We start from the raw sequence: 20,000 nt of genomic DNA on the forward strand, positions 1-20,000 counted from the left end.
GAACAGCAGTGCACTGTGGACTGAGACCCAGCATCCTATGGGCTGAGTGTCTCTAACTGGAGTCAGGGATTACTCACTCTGATATAGAAATTAATACCCTCATGCATGTCTTCACTTCTCAACAACCAAACTAGCAACAGATATATCAATACACCAACACAACTGCCTTTGTTAACTCTAGCAAAACCAAATATTTCACTGATTGTGACAAACTGATCCACTATGAAAAATGCTTTGTCTTTCTGAAATAAATTTAAATATAAATATGATCCGGAGGCAATTATAAATTTGGAACTCTGAATGAAACCAGTGATAGTCCCAAACTCTGTCACTCCTGGAACAGGACTTTCCTCAGGCAGAGAGCCTGGGTCCTGCTCACCCCCTTCCCCTTCATTTCTGCATTGTCTCCTTCCAGCACCTAATTCAGAGTTCAGTGGGTGAGGACAGGACACTGAGCACCAAGTCAGACTGCAGTGGAAACAGCACTGATGAACTCAGTCCTTGTCCACTATTTTCTTCCCTGATGTCTGCCTGGTCCACTCTCACCATGGCAACCTCTCCTGACATGGAACACCCATCCCTATCCTAAGATCAACCACATCATAATGCATCGTATTTCCAGAGCTGTGAGAAGGCACAGCCAACTCTAATGGTGACATTAGATTTCCTTCTATTTATCTATTAGGAAAATTAAAACCTGCATATTCCCATGGTTTTATCCTTTGGGGATGGGAGGGGAAATGACATTTCAAATTACAATAAAATAGATAAATCATGATTATGAAATGTTTCTAAATTCAGGATGCCCATCCTACCTGTGCTCACTTTTTTTTTTAACTTTTCAATCCTATTTCTCTCTTAATGGTTTTAATAACGAAGGCAGCAGTCTATTTTCTATACTACTGATGAAAGGAAACACAACATTCTAAAATGTTCATGTTTGAGAGAATGCACTGCAGTGTTTGGAGAGACTGAAGCAGTGTGAACATAAGAATTAAGATGATGTTAACAGTGAGTTTGAGTACAAACAGCTGAGGGTTGCCCTCCCCACCTCTGCTGGATGAACCAACACAGAAAATAGCCCTGGAGCTGTAAAGGGTGTTTGCACTGTCCAATCCGGTTGTTGTCTTTCCACTCTCAGGCAGAAGGATGGTAGAGGGCCACTGGGACTCATTCCATAGAGTAACATATGTCTTCAATTATGTAGACACTGTCTTCAGCTTGGGACCCCACAACTGCTATGTTTTGGAAAGCTCCAATCTTAGAGGCAGAGAATACTACGAAGCTGCAGAAAGAGAGAAATGTTGAAGGAGGAACAAGAGGTCATCTTTCAGGTCTGAGCAGGACTTTCATTTATGATGTATGTTCAGGACTTCAGGAACCCCATTCACAAAAACTGTAACAGTGAACAGCACCACATAGGACCCTCCTATTAATTCATATAAAAGTTCGTTTAATAGGCATAAGACTTAACAAAAATTATTTTGAGACCTTCAAGAAACTAATGTAATAAAACATAAAACTGGGAAACCAAGGGAGATAGATATCTAGGCCTCTAACTGGGGTACCTAATCAGTATGTACATTTTAGAACTGGGCTAAGAACAGGATGACTTGCAGTGACATGTCTTCCCCATTGCATGTTCTAATACTTCATCATCATGGCATCTACTGTATTTCTATAACTACATATTTATTTGTTTACTATTGATTGATGTCTGCTTCTCCCACCAAACTATCAGCACAAGGAAACCAAGCATGTATTCTGTTTTCTGCCATAAATCTGATACCTATCACTGTGTCTGGTACTGTACAGATGAATCAGTGCATAAGAGTGAGACCACAGCCAGGAGTCACAGAGCACACTCACAGTCCTAACTCTTGGAAGCCTAAGACAGGATCATCTCCAGTTCAAGGTCAGCTTAGGCTACATAGTGGGACTCTATCTCAAAATACACAAAGAGGTCCCTAGGTATGCAACTTCGGGGAGAGTACAGAGCTTGCTGTATGTTGAAGTTTGATTTGTGCCATCCTCCCTCACTTCCTTAACACATATCTTGGGATCATTATTCACAGTTTTCCTTATGACTCTCACCCACTACAGGCTATGCCAAATTCCTACAGGTTTTAATGAAGCAAAAGGATACTATTTGTTCCACTCAACTTGGAATTGATCCTGCAGAGTACTGAGATCAACAATGTTTTATAAACTAGTAAGTAGTTAAGATACCACATAAATAAAGAGATGACTCCTGTTGGACTAAGTTAATGTCAATAAATGTCTCTTTCCTCTTCTTTGGTTGCACAAAGTGGCCTTAAGAGTATAATATGCAAATACGCATGGGAGCTCACTAACTAAAATCATCCAGTTCCAAATTCAGAACATGAGAGCCATCTGAGCAGACTAAGAACATCCCACCCATGTGGTAAAGGTGTTTATTGTTCATGTACTTCAGCCATAAGCTCCATGTGGCCTGTTCTACACAGCCCAATCTTTAAGGGTACCTTCACATCCCAAAGTTTACCCGAAGCATCGATAGGAATGGAAGGAAAAAGAGCTTGAGAGCAGCCAGGGGTAGTGTCCAATGTCATGCCCTTCTCCCTCTACCAGGAATCATAAATCATTTGCTTGTAGGCTAAAACTGACCTGTGGATATTATTCAGTTCACATGGTAATTTTTCTTATTATGTGGAAATCAGTCAATACGGAAAAAAAAAAAAAGTGATTCACATAAAAATTGGGAGGTAAAAAAAAAATGGGCCAAATTTCTGTAAGGAGAGGACCAGCCTCCACCCAGATAGACGGCACGTTCCATCTTCGGCCTCTTTCATTTACCTGCTGGATCCCCTCATTCACTTCTGCAGCTGTCCTGGCTGTGACTAGCATGTGGGTTTCCCTGCCCACACTCTGTGGCTCACCACTTGAAATCCAGCCTGCTCACCCTCTGCTCAGGTAAACTGCTTTTTCACCAGCACCCACTGACTGAATCGGTTACCACAAACCACGGAGCTCTTTCTCAGAGCTGAGTTCCATTCTCTCCTCACCTTTCCTCAGCTCCAGGCGCACAGTCTTCTTGACATCATTGAACCAGCCAGGCACCTCTATACGGCAGCAGTACACCCCACTGTCATCTTGATTGGTGTTTGAGATGGTCAAGGACACATCACCCCGCCAGATACTCCCCCTAAGTGCGTATTTGGACGACTTCCTGGAGATGATTTTTGTTCCATCTGTGTGGAGAAGCTCCTGGTTGCACTTGGAATTGGGACATGCACCTTTGCCCCAGCACATGCTGTTGCGGTTCCTGGACCAGGATGTGTGCCGACAAGGCAAAGTCACCGACTGGCCCAAAAACCCTGTTACTGTATCCTGGGAGGCAGCTGGTGCTAAGGGGAAAGTGAGAAAGCTGTTATGCAGTTGAAAATCTCTGGATTACACTCCACTATTTGTGTACAAATAGAGGCTTCCAGGGAGATGAGAGAGTCCTTTGTTAATTTAGCACAAATGTTGATGTGCTTGCCTGTTCTCCTGGGCACCTAAGTCCACAAGTTTTCATCCTCAAATTAGTGAAAGGTGGTCTGGAATCTCTAAACTTATCCCCACAGCAAGACCTTTTGAGCCAATTTAAACACTGCTAGCTATTCTGTTAGTCAACTCCTAAATGAAGAAGCCAGACCTTTTTTTTTTTTTTTTTAAAGATTTATTTATTTATTATGTATACAGTCTTCTGTCTGCATGTGTCCCTGCAGGCCAGAAGAGGGCACCAGATCTCATTACAAGTGCTTGTGAGCCACCATGTGCTTGCTGGGAATTGAACTCAGGACCTCTGGCAGAGCAGTCGGTGCTCTTAACCACTGATCCCCAGCCCTCCCCCCTCCCCCTTTTGGTTTTTCGAGACAGGGTTTCTCTGTGTAGCTTTGCACTTTTCCTGGAGCTTGCTCTGTAGACCAGGCTGGCCTTGAACTCACAAAGATGTGCCTGCCTCTGCCTCCCAGTGCTGGGATTAAAGGTGTGAGCCACCACCGCCCGGCTGAGGACAGACCTCTTGGTCACATATAATCTTGCCCACGTATTTCACCAAAAGCCACCCAAAACCTGTGCCTGTTCCCATCATCTCACTAAGTAGATATTGCACGCTGCTGATTAAATGTCCCAAATGGGTTAACCAACCCAGACAGAATCCTAACAGGAAAGAAAGCTGCTTAGGTAGACTCCATTTTCCTACTCCATGTTCAGAAATGGAGGTGGGACTTGCTCACTCTGGATCATCTGTTTGCTGCTAGGTGTACAAAGTTAGGAAGAGTTCATGGATATGCACTTCTTTACTGTTTAATTAATTAGTGTGTGTGTGTGTGTGTGTGTGTGTGTGTGTGTGTGTGTGTGTGTTTGTAGTGAGTTGTGTACATGCTACAATGAGTGTGTGATGCTCAGAGGGTGTTTATGAATTGGTTCCTTCCTCCTACTTTCACATTAGTTCTGGGGACTGAGCAGAGGTCTTTAGGCTTTAGAGCAGTATTTCTCAATCTATGGGTCACAACCCCCTTGGGAGTTCCATATTATATATTCTACATATCATATATTAACATTATGATTCATAATAGTAGCAAAAATATAATTTTGAAGTGGCAACAAAATAATTTTATGGTGGGGAGTCACCATAACATAAAAAAAAAAAAAATGTATTAAAAGGTCACAACTTTAGGAAGGCTGAGAACCACGGCTCTAGAGCATATACTTTTACCCACTGAGCCACCTTGCTGGACCTAACTTACTTATTCCTTTTTAACATTGTTTAATAATTTTACCCATGATTATAATGTATTTTAATGAGATCCATTGTCTATTCTTTCTCCTCCAATTTCTCCCCAATTGCCCCCACACCCTTCCAACTTCATGTACTCCCTTGTTTAAAAACCTAAGGGAGTCCACTTGGTGCTGCCAGTATAAGCATGCATGGAGGGTCATCTGCTAGCGCATGGATAGCCTGTCGGGGCCACAGCCCTGACAACGACAGACTGTCCCTCTCCTAGCGGTCATCAAATGCCAACAGTTTCTCTACTAGGGATGGGACTTGATGACCAGCTTAACAGTCGTGCTAGGCCTTTGCTGGCTTGATCTTGTACAGGTCCTATGCACACAGCCACAGCTCCTGACTCACTCATTTACTCTTTTCAAAGAAGATGTATGTGCCTTTCTTTAATGTGGATGAGTATGTTGTCTGTATGCATGTGAGCACACTGCATGTGTGCCTAGTGCCTACGGTAGCCAGATGAAAGAAAAGACCGGGAACTTGGCATAGAGGTCAAAAGGGATTTAAATGTTTTACCATTTTTATTTTTCACAAAAAGTTTCCATATTTCTCACCTAATGAAAAATTACTGTTAAAAAAAAAAAAAAGGAAGCAAGAAATTTGGTGTGGCCATTGGAGTGACACTGTGAACATCATTCTCTATCAGCGTGTGTTTGGGGGTTCTTGAAGGGAAGAAGCCACACTCTTCATTATTGCAAGGCACAGAGGGCAGTACTTGCCACAAAAGGAGTTCCAAGGTCCATATGCCAAGAAACAACTTGAAATTAACCGCATGGAATTCCTAAAAGTTTTGAGAGGAACCACACACATTAGATGCAGAAACAGAATGAGAAACGTTTCCTTCAGCTATGAAAGTGTCAGGGAGAAACGAAATCACAGCAGCCATATCAGTTTCTCATGTGCGATGCTCCCAGATTACAGGTGCATGTGAACGCAGCCTCTCTGTCACTGCCAGCCTTTTTCCTCTCTAGCTGGTGACCTTTAGACCTTTCCCCAGTCCAAACCCCAGTTTTGTCAGACTGAAGATGTCATGGACCACCTCTTCTGACACATCTACTTTTGATCCTTGGAAACTCTGAATGGTCACTGTCTTCTCAGTTGTGACCATTTAAGTAAAGACACATTAAAAAGAAATGAATCAGCCAGGCAGAGTGATGCACACCTGTAATCCCTATACTCAGTAGGCAGAAGCAGGAGGCCTGCAAGCCTAAGGGAGCCCCTGCTACCTAGCAAGACTCTATGTCAGAATCACAGTTAAATAAGCAAACAGAGAGATCAGTTCACCAGGTGCTGTTTCCTTGAAGGGAGGTTGGAGCAGCCCATCAGGCTGTCCTGCACAGATGGGACATGAGGACATAAACTTCAGCAATATTTTTTCTATAGTTTTACTATGTAACCCAAACCTTCCTGGATAAGGTGTTTGTTATCCCAGCACTCAGGAAGGTGAAGCAGGAGAGTTCCAAGTTTAAGTCCAATCTGGGTTACACTGTTAGACACTGTCTCAAACAAAAATAATAAGTAAGTAAGTAAGTAAGTAAGTAAGTAAGTAATAAGTGCTTGTGTAAAATTCAAACAGAGGTTGTGAAAACAGAGACTGCCTTCACTCCATGAATTGCTTCTGGAATGTCTATGTACTCATGACATCATGTGCCAAGTTACAGGAGATGTAGCAGTCCCCACCCACCTTCTGGGCTGTACAGAGGATCTGAGGATAGAGGCAGTAAAGTGAGCACTTAGTATGGCGACAAGTTCTCTAACACAGGAACCTCCATGATAAGAACTCAGCAGAACCCCCTGAAGCAGACTAGAAGCTACAGGCGAATAGGAAAAGCTTTGTTCACCAGAGACCTGGCTTGACCTCCTCTATTCAAGAATGAGAGGAAGAGGGGGAGGCAGAATGATGCAAGCCATATTCACAATGTCAGCATTAGTGACTGGGAGGGCTGCAGCCCAAAACAGAGTGGTTGCTGGACACCTCAGGGTCTCCATCCAAACTGACTGTTCGTTCATCTGTGTCAGTCTGAATCTGCAAACAGTGTGATGAAGAGAAACCTCCCTGTAGGTGGGCACAGCGACATGCACCTTTAATCCTAACACTCAGGAAGCTGAAAATGAGGATTTGTGACTTCCAAGCAGCCTAGATTACACAGTGAGATCCTATCTCAAAAAAACAAAAATAAGGACCGGACATGGTGGACATACCTTTAATCCCAACACTTTGGGGGGCAGAAACAGGTGGATCTCTGTGAGTTCGAGGCCAGCCTGGTCCACATAGTGAGTTCCAGAACAGGCAGAGTTACATAATATAGAGAACTTGTCTCAAAATATCAAAAGGAGCGTGGGGGAGAAGAAGAAAAGGAGAGAGAATTCATTTTGAAGCCCTATTGCTAGCAAAACAAAACAAAATAGAAAACAAATAAAATCTCATGAAAACAAAGGGAATAATAAGCATATCTATCATATATTAGTAGAATAAAGCCCCTGCCTCTTGCTTTGTAACACCTGCGGATGAAATTTCTCACACCCTTCATTTGACACCTTGTTTCTTCTATGCCATCTCTTAAACTGTTATTTCTAACCCAAGCACAGATAAACTCACCACTGGAACACCAAATTAGTCCCTAGGGAAAAAAAATCTCTGTGTAACAAGGCAAGGATGATATCCTATAAAAGTGTAAGTCTAGAAGGAGGCAGGTGTTAGTAGGATCCCTACCTGGGTCCCAGAATGGAAGCCTCCAGAACACTTACTCAGATAAAGGCACCAGAGCTCTGTCACTAGCCAGAAGAGAAGAAGCTCCTTGGACATTTTGACAGGAGTCTGTGTGTCTGTCAAAACCCATGCCTTATATCACAATTACTGCTGACAGAGTAGGACATTTGACTCTCACTTCCTGTTCTGCTTTACAATCTTCCCATACCCTTATCCTGAATGACCTCCCTCAATCTGGGATGTGTGATCAAATGTGCTGAGCACTTTTCTTATGGTGTCTATGTAAGGACAGTGTGTGTGCCAATATGCTTTTCTGTCCTTTGTCCTGTGCATGTGTGAGCACCTGTGTGTGCCTGGTCATGTGTATGAGTGTGTGTCAACTACAGATGCCACAGTGTTCCTCATCATGGCCAAAGCAAAGTTAAACTGGGGTTTGATCCACTCCCATCCTGGGCACTCACCATGAAGCTCTCAACCCCTTGCCTTCACAATGGAAAATGAAAAGTAGGGTGCAATCAGTCACTGAAAGAGATATGCTCCCTACACTGTCAGAGTTTATTAGAACAGGAAAGATCTCTAGTAGAGGAAGCTCACCAGGGTAGTTCCAAAACAGACCTGCCTACAAGCGACCCACAGCCCATCACTACCAACAGGGAAGAGCACAAAGCATAAGTTGGAAACCAGATGAGAGGGCCTGGATGGGATGGTTTTGTAGTTCTTTGGGATTCTATAAACACAATGACATACTCAACTCTACCTGAACAAGGCAGAGGAAAAATCAGGCCAACCCTCACCAACCAGACTAGAACTAAGACAAAACACAGGGATGGGGTCCTAGAACAGAAAGAGTCCCTTAGGTTGGAGATGGCTCTGTGGTTAAAAGCACTTGCTGCTCTTGCAGAGGACCCAGCACCTACATGGCAGCTCATAACTGTCTGTAAACCCAATTCCAGGGAACCTAACACTCTCTTCTGGCTTCTTTGAGAACCAGGCATACATGTGGTACACATATGTATATGCAAGCAAATACTCATACATATAAAATAAAACTAAAAATTATTACTAAAATAAGAAAATACGTTAAGTGAAAACAAAAGTCTAGTCTAATATGGTGCATGCCTGTAATTCCAGCACTTGGGAGGCAGAAGCAGGTGGATCTCTGTGTGTTCGAGACCAGCCTGGTCTACAGAGCTAGTCCAGGACAGGCTCCAAAGCTACAGAGAAACCCTGTCTCGAAAAACAAAACAAACAAACAATCAAACAGAAAAAGAAAAGTGGGGCTGGAGAGATGGCTCAGTGCTTAAGAGCACTATCTGCTCTTCTAGAGTGATATGGGTTTGATTCCTAGCAACCACAACCATTTGTAACTCCAGTCCCAGGATATCTGATGCCCTCTTCTGGCCACTGTGGGCACTACATACACATGGGCCACAAACATACATGCAAGCAAAATACCTACATACACAAAATAAATAATAAACTTAAAAACAAGGCTATACAACTATTGTGACACATTTTTAAAAAGGAAAGCAGAAAAGCAAATGTCTCATTTCCTCAAATATGTAGAGTGTAGATTCAAGCATCTATTTTTAGACATGTTTCACATACAAATATCTATTCTACTTAATATATAAATATACATTTATATTATACAATATATAAATATTAAATATACATTTAATGCATATATTGAAATATACATTTAAATGTGTGTATAAATTGAAAAAGGGGGACTATTTGGGCAGAGAAAGGATACCAAAGACAGAAGGAAGGGTGACAAGAAACGAATTGGAAGGAGAATATGATACACATATATGAAAATGCCATAATGAAACCCATTATTTTGTATGCTAAGTAAAAAAGATGAATATAAAGGGGGCTATATACGGGGTATTTAAACATTCTCTTTTGCTCTCTCTGTGATTCTTATGTAAATCTAAAACTGCCTTAGTATACTTTATAAACTTTTATAAAAGTTTGTTGCACATATTCCTTTATTTAAGAAACACAAATGTGGCCAGGCGGTGGTGGCGCATGCCTTTGATACCAGCACTTGGGAGGCAGAGAAAGGTGAATCTCTGTGAGTTCGAGGCCAACCTGGTCTACAAAGCAAGTTCCAGGAAAGGCGCAAAGCTACACATAGAAACCCTGTTTCAAAAAACCAAAAAAGAAAAGAAAAGAAAAAAAAAAAAGAAACACCAATGTGAGCAGACAAGGTAGCTCAGAAGGTAAAGGTGCTTGCAGCCAAGCCATATGAGTATATGAGTTTGATCCTTCCAGACCACATGGTGGAGGGAGAGCAGCAACCTCAGCAAGTTATCCTCTGACCTCCACACTCATAACAAGGCATGTCCACTCCTCCAATGATAAGTGTTTCTAGAAACGGTAAAGACACACAAATGTTAATAGCAATTTGGTGTCTGGAATGTCCCATGGACAGGCTTTGAGAAGTTTGCATCCTAAAGTCTCATGGCCAGTTTGCATTAAAGCACATTATGATTGACTGTCCACCATGTTTGTCCACATCCGGAGATTTGCCTCTGGAGAACAGGTCCTTCCTTGTTCTCAGTAAACATGGCTCAAGTGCAGGTGATTTTGATTGTGGCCATGGTGATTGGCTCAATGCTAAATAAGTAACCCAAACTAAATTAATAATTGTGAGACAATTTGGGAGTCTTCTGAGAAGCTGGGATTCTCCCTATTTTCCCTTTGATCTTTGATCTCTGAGGACATGGGTCCCAAATACATACTAACCACTGTGCCACCAGTTAGTAAAGCCTGGCCGATAGAGAACTGATCAAGCAGAAAAATGGGTGAAAAATAAAGCATGGCTGGTCTCAGTCTAAGATTTAATTTAGGCTCCTGAAATAAGGACTTCGGTGAGCCAATAAATTCCCTTTAGAGCTAAGGCAATTTGTGACAGATTCTCTGTCCTTTGGAAATTTAGACCCAGAAAGGCCTTTGCTCCAGATCCCAGACCTTCCAGACACTGCTGCCTTTTATGTCAGGGCTCACTTCCCCTGCCGTCTTTCTCCCCTCGTGGGGCTGCCCTGTAGAAGGAACAGGCCACTCATAATTCTCAGCTGCCATCATCTCTCCTCTTGGTTCTGTGGAAAGAGTAGAAGAATGCCCAACCACCGCTGCTGCTGGCGCTTGTGACAACCTAACCATAGTCACCTGCCCCACTCAACTCTCCAGTGTCTTTGTGACTCTTATTACATGGTCCATGTCACATATGCCCATTGCACAGGACACTTGTTAACTAGCCTATTTCTGCATGGTGCAAGGGTCAATGTCTGCCTCAGAAGCCTTTAAGAGTAGGTGCCCCACTTTGTCTGGTGGGGCTGAAGGCCCTCACTCTCTTCAGATCTTTATGTTATCTACAATACTAATAATGCTCAAGAAATCTCTCAGCCAAAGGGTGATCCATCTCCAGTATTTCTTTCTCTGTGTGTCTTTCTGTCTCTGCCCTTCTCTGTCTCCTGCTTTTGTCTCTTTCTTTCTCTGTCTCTGTCTTTCTGCCTCTCTCTCTCTCTCTCTCTCTCTCTCTCTCTCTCTCTCTCTGTGTGTGTGTGTGTGTGTGTGTGTGTGTGTGTGTGTGTGTGTGTGTGTGTGTGTGTGTGTGTGTGTAATCTTGGAAAACAAATACAACTAAAGGATCTAATCTAAACATTTATCCTAAAGCATGATATGTACAGCAAGCGTCTACTTGTACACTTCCTCCCAAGGCCATCTGTTCCACCTTCCCCCAGACCCAGCTGCTAGAAAAATGGAAAGGGAACTCATGTTCCCTAGACCATGGCGATGTGCTCAACACAGTGTCTTGTTTACATATAAACTCCAAAATAAACTTGTAAAGGGTGCAGTGGCTTCTCCATTATACATACATGGAAAGAGGGATTGAAAGAGTGGACGAATGGATTTATAGCCTGAGCCATTAGGTGGAGGATACGACAAAGTAAAACAGTCAAGAGTGACTGTCGGGAATTTGGGCTTGACCTTAACTCTGAACTTCACTGTTTTTTTTTTTTTTTTTTTTTTTTTTTTTTTTTTTTTTTTTTAATCTGTAAGATACAAATGAATAATCTCTTCACCGGAGAACTGATTTCAAAATTGAATGAAATTACTGATGGGTAAGTTATGTGAAATCCTAAGGAACTGGGGAAATGTTATGATTTATAAGCAAAGGAAGCAAAGATGTCAGGAAACTGAATTGAGTTATGTGGTATTAGATGCCAACCTCAGAGAGCAGGAGCCATGAGCTGAAAAAGAGAAATGGAGCCTGAATGGGTCCATGTTCTGGGAGGTTCAAAAAGTCAGTGTTACATCTATTTTCCTCTCTGAATTGGAGTTTCTATTTGAACGTTTACACAAATGCTGAAATATCAGAAACTGAACTCCTATGTTAGAATGCTTCAGGAAATTGGTGTAGGAGAATAGTTGTAAGAATGAAAAGGTACAGCATTCAGGTCTTTGGTGAGATCCTAGCTGGTATAATTTTAGTGAAATCACTTCTTCCACTTCTTTGTGGTGGGTTGAGATAGGGCTTCTCTGTTTAGCCCTGGCTGTCCTGGAACTCCCTCTATAGACCAAGCTGGCCTTGAACTCAACAGATCCATTTGCCTCTGCCTCCCAAGTGCTGGGACTAAAGATGTGTGCTACCATTTCCCTCCCAGCTTTATCTGCTATTTCTAATTCAAAAGATTTATTTATTTCTGCATTTTATGAGTACTCTGTCTGCATGTATACCTGCAGGCTAGAGAGGGAATCTGATCCCATTATAGATGGTTGTGAGCCATCATGTGGTTGCTGGGAATTGAACTCAGGACCTCTGGAAGACAGCCAGTGCTCTTAACCACTGAGCCATTTCTCCAGCCCAGCAAATTTTATTTATTAACATACAAATAAAATATCACCACATATTAGTTATACACTCTACTGATGTGTGATATTTTATTTAAATAAGTCTACTCAACTAGATATATTTCCCCTGCAATTTTTCTATTATAAGAAGAAGCACTTTAGTAATACTATTTATGAAGAATTCTTCGCACAAATACTAAAATGGAATCTTATCAAGCATTTAGTTCCTACTTCCAGTTTATAGGAAACAAAACCATCCAAAAAGTCCACAGTGCTACCACTGCATTTAAAGAACTTACCTGGTTCCTTCAACAAGCCAGTGCCATGGAAATATGAGGGTGTCACTGTTATAAATGAGAAGACACATATAAAACACCCCAACACAATCTATGAGTCTTGCTTACATACTGGCATCAAGGAATAAATTATAAAAAGATATCTGAGGGAAAGCAGAGAGGGAAGAGAACACAGGAAATTTCACTAAGGATCCCTACTGTGGGCCAGTGAGATGGCACAGTGGGCAGAAGCCCTAGAATTCTACGAGAGTTCAATTCCCAGACCAGCTCCTAAGAGTTGTTCTCGGACTTTCACATGCATGCCATGCAACACATGTGCCTACAGTCACACACACACACACACACACACACACACACACACACACACCCCATAGTAATAGCAATAATTCATATTAAAGAATTGTAAAAAGAGTTGTAGCTGAGTGGGCATATACAAGGTCATGAGTTCAATCTCTAGCACAAAACACACAAACATATTATCATTTTAGGACTACTTTCAGTGAGATGCAATGACAGTGATTATGTAAAAATGTGTTCTAATACTTTAGAGATACATAAACCAACATTTAAAAAGAAATGGTCTTCACCTTAAGAAATGTCCTAGTCCCTAAAAAAAAATCTATATCTTTCTTTTCAAAAATGCAGAAAAAATGTAATCAAGTTTAGTTAATATTTTATAGTTAACCAAAAGTTAAATGACAAAAATCTAGATGACAAGTAATTTTAGTATCATTTCAATGCCCTCTAATCCCTGCCTGAAAATATAACATTGATTATTTTCTTAACTTTAATTTTTACATTATGTGTAAAATTATATGTATGTCTGTATGTAGATATTTTGGCTTCATGTATTTCTGTGCACCATTTGAGTTTCTGGTGCCTACAGAGGCCAGAAGGTGTCAGAAGCCCTGGAACTGGAGCTAGAGACAGTTTTGAGCCACCATGTGAATACTAAGAATAGAACCCAGGTCCTCTGGAAGAGCAGCCAGTGATTTAACTGCTAAGCTATCTTTCAGCTCCAATTCTCTTTTTTTTTTTAATCTTTGTGTGTCTGTGTATCTATGATGTCTGTGTGTGTGTGCTTATGGACAGGCACACACATGCATGGCATACAAGTAGAGGTCAGGGGACAACTTCCGGTGTGGGTCCTCCCTTCCGCCATGTTTGAGATGGGGTCTCTTATGATTCGCTGCTGTGTACTCCACACAAGAAGGCCCTTGAGGATCCATGGACTCTCTTGGCTCTACCTCTCATATCACCCAAGGAATGCTGGGTGCACAGAAACATTCTACTGCATATGGCATTTATGTGAGTTCTGGGGATGCAAATGCAGGTCTTGATGCTTGTCTGGCAAGCAATATACCCTCCTAGCCATCTTCTAAGTCTGAATTTCTTTCCATCTTTCCCAAATGACTCTCATTACTTGGTGTAAACTTCTACCCATCTTGTTTCTCAGACTATCAGCTATATCAGTACTGTTTATAAAACATATATATATATATGTGTGTGTGTGTGTGTGTGTGTGTGTGTGTGTGTGTGTGTGTGTATGGTTTAATTTTCTTAAAATAACAAAATCATTTCAAACTTTAAAAACATGAATCAAGAAAAAGCATACATAGATTGAGTGGCTATACACACCTTTAATTAATCCCAGCACTCAGGAGGTAGAGGCAGATGGAACTCTGTGAGTTGAAGTGCAGCCTGGTATATGTATTGTGTTCCTAAGTAGCGAGGGCCACATAGTGAGAACCTGTCTCAAACAAACAAAAAAGAAAGAGTAAAACCAAGGACTCTCTCACTTATAATTACAGTTCTTTCCCAGTCAATACATACCTAGGAGAATGAGTTACTAAAATAGACTTTGGACAGGGTAGCTATATTGATAGCAAATTATTTTTAATTTTTTTCTATACTTCCATATTGTATGAATATTTCTGATGATTATATACATTAGTGTATTAGTAAAACAGTAAATCGAAATAGTATTTAAGTAAATAATTAATTGACTAGTATTGAAACAATCAATCATCCTTGTCTCTAAACATTTACATGTGATAGTTACAATTTGTCTTAAGAAAATGCTTGGAGAGAAACTACTGGTTCAGCATTTCCTTAGAAGTCATCTCAGTTCATCCTTTCGAAACCGTGTTGATGAAATATTGCTTCACCAACTCTCCCAGGCCATACTTTTTTAGTTTTTTTTATTTTTCTTTCGAGACAAGGTTTCTCTGTGTAGCTTTGCACCTTTCCTGGAACTCACTCTGTAGCCCAGGCAGGCCTTGAACTCACATAGATCAATCTGCCTCTGCCTCCTGAGTGTTGGGATTAAAGGCGTGTGCCACCACTGTCCAGCCAGGCTATACTTTTTTGACTCAAAATCTTTTTTAAAGTTAAAATACTAAGCAGGCAATGGTGGCTACACCTTTAATCCCAGAATTCAGGAGGCAGAGGTAAGTAGATCTCTGTGAGTTCATAGCCAGCCTGGTCTACAAAGAGAGTTTCAGGAAAGTCAAGGCTATGCAAAGAAACTCAGTTTCAACATTAAATAATGTTGGGTTGGGGATTTAGCTCAGTGGTAGAGTGCTTGCCTAGCAAGCACAAGACCTTGGGTTCGATCCCTCAGCTCCAATAATAAATAAATAAATAAATAAATAAATAAATAAATAAATAAATAAGTTAAAATACTAAATACTCAGTGTGAAACTTTAAGACATACCACCATGGTGTAGACTCAATCTCAAGACCTTGGGTTCGATCCCTCAGCTCCAATAATTAATAAATAAATAAATAAATAAATAAATAAATAAATAAATAAATAAATAAGTTAAAATACTAAATACTCAGTGTGAAACTTTAAGACATACCACCATGGTGTAGACTCAATCCCACCAGAGCTTCTCCTACAGCTGGCAACCTTAGTAGAGGTAACAGTTTGATCTTTTCCCCATCTCATGATCCTGTAGAAGCAGACCATGAACTCAATGCCCAGCAGAAGCACATGATACAATAGTCTCTTGATGAAGACAAAGTGGGTCTGACCATCCATTTCCTGCTCAGAGGAAGCAGGAAAAGTTCCTGTCTTAGTTTTCTAATGTTGTGAAGAGACATCATGACCAAGACAACTTATAGAACAAAGAGTTTATTTGGTGCTAACAGTTTCAGAGGGTTAGAGTGTCATGGTTGGGGGCATGGCAGAAGTCAGGAGGGCAGGGAACTAGGACAGTAGCTGAGAACTCACATTTGATCTACAAGCAGGAGGCAGAGAGAGATAATTGGGAATGGTATAGGTTTTTTAAACTTCCAAGCCCTATCCTAGTGATACACGTCCTCCCAGAGCATTGCACCTCTTAATCTTTTCTAAACAGTTTCACTAACTGCTGACCAAGGATTTAAATGTATGAGTCTATGGGGGCCGTTCTAACTCATAACATCACAGTTCCAATAGTCAGTAGTACAAGCATGGCAACCGGTAGTCTCCCTACTTCACAAAGCCCTGGACAAGGAAGTCAGTCAGCACTAATATACATCACCTGCCCTCTTTCAGAGGGGCATAGAGGGTTCCTTAGCCTCTACCCTCAAAGAGAAAGAGGAAAGGGGAGGAAGGACTAGTCACCACGCTTCCCTCCCAACTGCTGTGGGAGGTTCTGTATGTCGAATGTGTTGCTCTGATTGGTTAATAAATTAAACACTGATTGGCCAGTAGCCAGGCAGGAAGTATAGGTGGGACAAGCAGAGAAGAGAACTCTGGGAAGTGGGAGGCTAAGGCAGAGAGACTCTGTCAGCCGCCAGCATGACAAACGAGATGTAAGGTAGCAGTAAGCCTTATAGATGAATAGAAATGGGTTAATTTAAGATATAAGAACTAGATAACAAGAAGCCTGAGCCATTAGGCCAAACAGTTTAAATAATATAAGCCTCTGAGTGATTATTTTATAAGTGGGTTGTTGGACTACAAGGCTTGGCAGGGGCTGGAGAGAAGCTCTCCAGCTAAACCCAACAACATTTTTTTTTTTTTATTTTAAAAAGTAATGATTAAATGATTGCAAAGACTCTTGGAACAAATGAATAATAATGTATGAGCTGACACCTTAAATTTCCTTTTCAGTTTCTTCAAAGAGTCAGCATTCATTCTATTGCTTAGTTTTCATGTATTTTAACGATTTATAAGATTATTGTATAATGGGCAAAGGACACACATTCTGGGAAGTCAATTTTCTGTTGACATGGAAACTTGTTTTGTGACTTAATCCATATACCATCATGTTGTTCCATTAGGTGATAGAAGAAAGTGCTGTTGGATGTCAACTTCATTTGACTGACACTCCAGTTTAACTGATATCCCTCTGTTGATTTGTGGTGAGTGTGGGGGTGGGGGCATCGGGGGAGGACTCAGGATGATATCTGTTCATTGATCAATGGATGCTGAAGTCCCTCATAGCTATATTGCATCCTGTATCCCTCAAAATTCTTATCATCAAAGTGGTCATACTACCGTAGAGCTTTACAAATTTGATGTGATCTCATCAAAATTCTAATGTACTCCTCTATGAAAAACAAAGGAGACAAAATTAAAATACAAATACAAGCACAAAATACAGGGAACAGACCAAAGCTGAACACATCGCCATGCCTGATCTCAGACATACTACAGTTACCAAGACTAGGCAGTATTAGCATAAAAAGTAGTGCAAACTGAATGTAACAGATATTCCAGAAATTATTTCATGAATCTACAGCCAACTGATGGTTGACAAAGGTACAAAAAATCATATATTGAGGAAGGCCAGAACCTTCAATAAATAGAAGAGGGGAAATGGGTTATCTATATACAGATCAGTCTGGCCTCAAACTCTCTATGCAGCTGAAGATGGTGCCTCTACTTCTCCAGTGTTGTGGCTACAGTTGAGTACTAGGACAGCTGCCAGAAGAGCAAAGGTTATACATTCTGCTCCTCATACTATATTCAAAAACAAGCAGCCAAACAAATGAACAGCCTGAAAATGGATACAAGAGCTCAATGTCAGTCATGACAAGAGAAACAATTCAAGGTATGGGATCATTATATTTATTTTAAATAAAAGATACACTCTTGAACGTCACAGTACATACATGCATACAGATTTCCTTTCCATAGATTTAGTTCCATAAAGTCAAAGACAATTTGAAAACATCAAGTGAAATAGTCCATAAATCAATAATTCATAAGTTTTTGCTTATATACTGCACTGAATAGGGTGATGAAAAGCCATTCTATTTTGTACCTTCCTATGGATGTGAATCCCTCCATTGCCCAGGATCATCATGGTGTATATGCCATATGGGGTATAAAACTGACTACTACAGTATTGCAGGGCTTGTATGTACCACCCAGTGTGATCCTGTATCTCAAGTCTCCTCTAGCATTTATCTGCAGGGGGAGGCTACTGTACATTTGTAGTCAGATGTTTCTCCAGTCCTGCCCAGCCCTGAGGTCCAGATGAATCTCTCCCACTGTGGTCTTACAGCCACTTATAAAATACTTACACAGAGGCTTATATTAATTACAAACTGTATGACCTATGGTTCAAACTTCTTGCTAGCTAGTTCTTATAACTTAAGTCATTTCTATTAATCTATGTCTTGCCACATGGCTTCCTGGTTTACTGGTACTTTCACATCTTGTTTCTCCTGGCCAGGGCTCTAAGTGCCTCCCCCATTCTCCTTTCTTCTTTTCTCTCTTCAGTGCAAATATACCGCCTAATCTTATTCTGCCTCACCATTGGCCAAACAGCTTCATTTATCAACAAATCAGAGCAACACATATTCACAGGGTACAGAAAGACATCCCATAGTATGTATTATTCATGAATGCATTCACTCAGTCCTTAAACTCTTCTTAGTTTATTTACGTATTTGTTTATTCAAACATTCATTGTTGGTCCTTGTTCCACTTACTATTTCTTATTCTTCAAATATTTTATTATTTTTTAACTTATTCTCTGGCGATTTCATACTTGATAACAAAATAGTGAGATCCCATTTGCTTCCCTTACTCCAACTCCTCTGAAACTCTTCTCAACTTCTGGTTTTGTTGGGGTTTGTTTGTTTCCTTTTGGTTTGGTTTGGTTTTTGACACAGGGTTTCTTTGTGTAGCCCTGGTTGTCCTGGAATCGGCTCTGAAGACCAGGCTAGTATCACATTCAGAGATCTGCCTGCCTGTCTCTGCCTCCTTAATGCTGGGATTAAAAGTGCATGTCACCACACCCAGCTTCATGTATATTTTTATTAACTCAGAGACTAATTACTATTGTTCATTTACACAGGCACACAGGGCCATCCAGTAGAGAATGGACAACCTACCAGGTGCTACAGAACTCATCCATTAGAGCATGGACAACCTACTGGGAGCTACACCACTGAGGAAAATTGACCTTTTCTCCTTAAGGATCCCTCAAATGCTGAAAAGCTCTCAATTGTTCATGGCCTTCAGGCATCTCTCCCTATCCATGCTGGGTTGATCTCATGCAGGTCTTGTCAGGCAAATACAGTTGCTGTGTCTCAGACGTGCAACAGCTCTGTCACATTTAGAAGACACTGTCTTGCAGCAGTCCACCCCAACCTCTAGCTCTTATAATCTTTCCACCCCATCTTCCATGATGTTCTCTGAGCCTTGGGGAGAATGGGTGTGATAAAGAGTCCAGCTGAGGGCTGAACTGCACAGTCACTTATTTCCTAGGTGTGAGTCCTTGTATAAACCACCATGGACTGACTAAAAGAGGTTCTGTGATGAGGGGAGGGCTGCACTAGTCTAGAGTATAAGAAAACATGTTCAGACATCTTAAAAAAAAATTTTTTTTAAGATTTACTTAATTTATTATGTATACAGCATGTTTGACTGCAGGCCAGAAAAAGGCACCAGACCTCATTACAGTTGGTTGTGAGGCAGCAAGTGGTTGCTGGGAATTGAACTCAGGACCTCTGGAAGAACAGTCAGTGCTCTTATCCTCTGAGCCATCTCTCCAGCCCCCTTTAGACAACATCTTAACACTAAGTCCCTTTGGGAGAATAGCTGTGGATTCTCCTCAAAGACCTAGGACCTTCCCAGCCTTGGGTTCCTGGCCAGGTTTACACTAACACCCTCTCCACATTCTTGATAGCATCTTGAAATTGAAATTCATGATTATGCTTGATCTTACTTACAAATCTTAATCCTGAGGCTGGGTGGTGGTGGTGGTGGTGGTGGCGGCGGCAGCAGCAGCATACACCTTTAATCCCAGTACTCCGGAGGCAGAGCCAGGTGGATCTCTGTGAGTTTGAGGCCAGCCTGGTGTACAGAGCGAGA

At 41.3% G+C, this 20,000-nt stretch overlaps 1 long non-coding RNA gene across 1 annotated transcript in view; it reads right to left on the reverse strand.

Moving 5' to 3' along the window:
- Positions 1-7,620, reverse strand: part of LOC118589201 — a 9,041-nt gene extending 1,421 nt beyond the window's left edge. Inside the window, exons 1-3 of the long non-coding RNA XR_004945651.1 lie at positions 7,559-7,620; positions 3,045-3,386; positions 1-1,285 (exon numbers count right to left, since the gene is read on the reverse strand). The exon at positions 1-1,285 is cut by the window's left edge and continues 1,421 nt beyond it. This is a non-coding gene — a long non-coding RNA (uncharacterized LOC118589201). The remainder of the gene's footprint in view (positions 1,286-3,044; positions 3,387-7,558) is intronic.
- Positions 7,621-20,000: the final 12,380 nt, after the last annotated feature.

The sequence above is a fragment of the Onychomys torridus genome, chromosome 8 (genome assembly GCF_903995425.1).
Source record: "Onychomys torridus chromosome 8, mOncTor1.1, whole genome shotgun sequence".
NCBI classification, from domain to species: Eukaryota; Metazoa; Chordata; class Mammalia; order Rodentia; family Cricetidae; genus Onychomys; species Onychomys torridus.